Source organism: Kryptolebias marmoratus, linkage group LG12 (genome assembly GCF_001649575.2).
Source record: "Kryptolebias marmoratus isolate JLee-2015 linkage group LG12, ASM164957v2, whole genome shotgun sequence".
Lineage (NCBI taxonomy): Eukaryota > Metazoa > Chordata > Actinopteri > Cyprinodontiformes > Rivulidae > Kryptolebias > Kryptolebias marmoratus.
The window spans coordinates 22,715,851-22,720,931 of NC_051441.1; positions in this window are offsets into that span (position 1 = coordinate 22,715,851).

The following is a 5,081-nucleotide window of genomic DNA, read 5'->3' on the forward strand; positions in this document are numbered from 1 at the left end:
CAGGATCATTTAAAAAATGCAAAATGACTGTCTTACTGCGTCCAACCTCAGCAGCGATGGCACGTTGTGAGAGGCCTTGTTTATGCAGCTCAACAGTCCTACCACGTTCAAAGTCAGTAAGCTTTTTTGCTTTTGCCATCAGGAGGTCTTGACACTGTAAAGACTTGACAGAAAATGACATGGAATCCAGATTTTTGCACAGCTTTTGGCTTTTAAAGACTATGGTCCTAAACTTTTGATCAGCTGAAAAAATCATGTTTGAGTGTAAATGCAGTTTGCAGAAAATTCCCCGCTCAAAAGTTCTTGTCTCTTACGCTGATTTCATCCTTTAACATTGTGAAGCTCTACTTAGAACCTTCTTAAGATCCAATAGTGCAAAATGCAAATTCTTGCAAGTTTTTGACTGGTCTTAAGATTTTGATCAGGAGTGTATCTGTCTAATAACGCGATGTTTCCCTAAGAACTCTGTTTCTCCTGCCATCTCTTCATCATTGGTGGAGCAATAATAACCCCTACTGGCGAATTATTAACACAGTTGTGGTAAAGACAGTCACTGGTGAAGACAAGCATTTTTTTCTTTTCAAAGAAAATTAACTAATCTTTGTGCTTTAACCCCAACAACACAACAGGTAAAGAGCATGGAAAACACAAAACAATATAGTTTTACAGAAATGATTAGGTTAACATGGCCTATGTGCCACACATACGCACAACAGCAAGCAATTTCCCTTTATAAATCTCATTTGTACCTACAAGGTCCCACTTCAGGTTCTGCCCTCCACACACCCACATTCAACTGTAAATGGTTGATGTAAAGCACCTCATGAATGTGAAGGTGTATTTAAATGAGCCAGATGATCAATGTTATTTCATGGTTACCAATGGCAACCACGGAGAAAAGAGCGAAGAAACAAAATTTCACTGAGGCAGAAATCGATGTACTGGTGATGAGGTGGAGAACAAAAAAAATATTTTAGGAGCCACAGTAGTGCTGTTACAAATAAAAGGAAGCATTGTGAGTGGCAACATGCTGGGAGTGGGACAGAGAGGACCTTGGCTGAGGTGAAGAAAAAGTGGTCAGACTTTAGAGTGGAGGAAAAAAAGCAACTAACCGGCCACCGCCAGGGGATGTCAGCTATAGGTGGGGGTAAGGGCCTACCGAACTAACACCTTTTGAAAGGAGTATGGCCGAAAAGTGATGGTCTGCCAAAAACTGATCGGGTATGAAACTGTGAGAGAGCGTGCACGGGTTTGAGCGGTATTAAAGCGCGCCTCCTCTGGGCTCTGTGGGTTTGAAAGGAGGTTAGGAGGCAGCGCCTGAGGAGGGAGCCACTGTTCCCTCGTGTGTTAATCTGTGGTACACATCATCCAGGTGATCATCCAGGGAGAGGAATGTGATGGGGAGGAAACTTTGAAATGTTGCATCAACTTTTATTTAAGCTTTAAGTTGGCTTAAAGGCCTTTTTTATTTGAAAGGTCCTTATGGCTCGCCAGCAGAAGCATAAATAATACTGCTGATTTGAAAGCTTATGATAAAGTCGATCTAAGATTAAAGTTTGATTATGGAGTGAAATTAAAGTAATCATGGATGGATAAATAATCAGTAATCAGTGTGGCTTCAATTTCCTACTTCACCATCTGTCGCCAGTTTCCCCGTCTCCAAAACAAGCGTATATGGTACGCATGCCTCCGATTTTGCATGAGGGACCAGACATTTTCCCGTCTAGTTTGTGTTTTATAGATCACAAACTTTGCATGGAAAGTGACGTAAGCAAGTTTCAGGCCTCGTTTTACGAATGAGACCCCTGGTCCTGGATTTCAGGAAACAGGATGTGGCTCACTCCCCCATCTTCACTGGAGGAGATACTGTTAAGAGAGTCAGCAGCTTGAGGTTTCTGGGACTCACTCTTAGTGTGAACTTAAAATGGGCAGAACATACTACACTTGTCACAAATAAGACTCATCGTCTTCTAACTAGTAAGGAACAGAGCCAGTCACTGCAGGTGTTATGGTGTGCTTTCTTCCTCCTTATTTTAATTCACATGTTTACATTCATATTTTTTACTCAGTAAGGTATGGGATTTTAAATGTAACAAAGTACAATACTTGAAATAACATACTTGAGTAAACATTAAAGTATTTATAATAATTTTTACTTTAAAAATTACCAAATATGCTTAATTCATACGCAATTACAGTACCTTGAGTAAATGTAATTAGCGAAATTCCACCTCTGCCACCCAGAGGGCGGTGGCAGTCTTTGAAAATGCATGCACCACTAGCCTGAAGGAAAAGAAAAGCAGAAAAATAAACAAAGCACCCCCTGATCTAATTACGATCAGGTGCTGACTTGCAGCCACTGTGGCTGAGTTTGCCTCTCCAGGATAGGAGCCCGAAGAAGAGACAGGGAGCCACCTCCACGTGGGACCACCACCTGCAAGGAGGACCGTCAAAGTTGGTTGCCATGTGAGCTGGGCGGCAGGCGCCGGAGGGTGCCTGGCTATGTTGATTCCCGGTGGCATAAACTAGCTCTAGGTAAATGGAATGTCACCTCACAGGCAGGTAAGGCGCTGGAGCTTGTGTGTGGGTGGAGCGTTAACAACTAGATATAGTTGGGCTCACCTCTACACACAGCTTGGACTCTGCTTCTCACCTCCCTTAAATGTGCCTGAAGTTGAGTGGCATTCATCATCTGGTTCTGCAGGGCACTGTTCACAATAAAGCGGTCCATAGTGTAGGATGTGGCCAAAGGATGTCCACTTTTACGCCTTTCTGTGACTCTTCCAGTCTTTCTGTATCTCTGCTGCAACATGATGATGACAATATGTGACACTCTAAGCTCAAGGGCCAGTTCCATCTGAGAACATTTTGTTTGAAGCCTTGTAATGGCAAAGTACCGTTCATCAATTGTTAGGTGACGTCTTGGTCTCATGATGTCAAAGTGTGAAGAGCATGATGAGGAAGATTGTTTAAGTACCAATTCTAGCTGAACTAGGAAATTTATTAGTTCCCTTACAAAAAAATCCCATGAAAATGGCATGTGACTTTCACATGTGATCACATGTGATTCCCACATTTCCACATGTGAAAACGTGATTTTTTTTGTGGATTATGTGAACCACGTGTGGAAAATGGGAATCACATGTGGAAATATGTGATTTTTTTGTGGATTATGTGAACCACATGTGGAAAATGGGAATCACATGTGGAAATATGTGATTTTTTTGTGGATTATGTGAACCACATGTGGAAAATGGGAATCACATGTGATCACATGTGAATTTCGTGGGATTTTTTTGTAAGGGTTGATTCATGGATCAAACAACTGTTGTGAATTTTGCCATTTAGCTCCTTGTCAGAGAACAGTAAGTAGTAAATTCTGAAACACTGAACAGTTGGATATGTGCATTCAAAAGTTTAGAGAGGGTCACATTAAGCTCACCTGTAAAGATTATAGTACATTTAAGGTTCATCCTGAAATTTCACCTGAAAGCCAAATATCCCTAACTTTTTGTGCGTAATGTATCTCCTCTGTCTTTTTCCTGGCCAGGTGCATCTCTATCATCCTTCTACCATACATTCATATACCCACTGTCCCTCCTCTGCACATGTCCAAACCATCTCAGTCTGTCCTCTTTGTCTCTAACATCCTTCTGTCCCTCCTCTGCACATGTCCAAACCATCTCAGTCTGTCCTCTCTAACTTTATCTCCCAGTTGTTCAACCTGTGTTGTACCTCTGATGACCTCATTCCTAATCCTATCCATCCTTGTCATTCCCAAGGAGAACCTCAACATCTTCAGCTCTGCCACTTCCAGTTCTGTCTCCTGTCTTTTTGTCAGTCCCACTGTCTCCAAACCATACAACACAGCTGGTCTCACCACTGTCTTGTAAACATTTCCTTTGACCTTTGCTGCCACCCTTTTGTCACAAATCACTCCTGAACCTTTTCTCCATCCACTCCAACCTGCCTGGACTCTCTTTTTCACCTCTTAACCACACTTCCTGGTTTCCTGAACAGTCAACCCTAAGTACTGTGCCCTGTTCTCACCACAGATCACAATGTCCTCTGCAGACATCATAGTCCACGGGGATTCCTGCTTGACCTCATCTGTTAGTCTGTCCATCACCAGAGCAAACCAGAAGGAGCTCAGAGCTGATCCTTGATGCAGTCCCACCTCCACATTGAAGCTGTCAGTCACTCCTACAGCACACCTCACCACTGTCCTGCTGTCCTCACCACTGTCCTGCTGTCCTCATACATGTCCTGCTGTCCTCACCACTGTCCTACTGTCCTCATACATGTCCTACTGTCCTCATACATGTCCTGCTGTCCTCACCACTGTCCTGCTGTCCTCATACATGTCCTGCTCTCGTCACCACTGTCCTACTGTCCTCATACATGTCCTGCTGTCCTCACCACTGTCCTGCTGTCTTCATACATGTCCTGCTGTCCTCACCATTGTCCTACTGTCCTCATACATGTCCTGTACTAGTCTAACAAACTTTTCTTCTGTTTAGATAGTTTGTGATTTTTATGCATGTTTTATTGTTTTTTATTCACTGTGGACTCTTTGTGAAATAACAGTGTTTGATGTTTGATGATGGAACTCTGCCTGCATTTGTGAGTAGTTTTCCCCTGACGTCTGTGGGGACAGCCTCATTGGGAGGGTCGCAGAGGAGATCGGTCATCATATGAACCGTGTTTCTGGCCAGAGATTGCTTGTGTTTGCAGGGCGGCGGCAAGGTGGACTCCAGCGGTGAGTGGGCCCATTGTGGACTGCACCAGGCGTACGAAGCGGCAGAGATTGTGACGGCTGCAGGGCGGAACCAAAAGGCTTCCCTTCCTGGGTTTGACTGTCAGGATTCCAGCTTTTTAAACCTTTTAATTGAAAACGGGAGGACAATTGCATCCTGGACTGAAGACATTGTTTTATTTTATTGAGTTTTTAGCTTTTTAAGAAACATCCATCCATCCATCCATCCATTCTCTTCCGCTTATCCGGGGTCGGGTCGCGGGGGCAGCAGCCTAAGCAGGGAGACCCAGACTTCCCTCTCCCCAGCCACTTGGGCCAGCTCCTC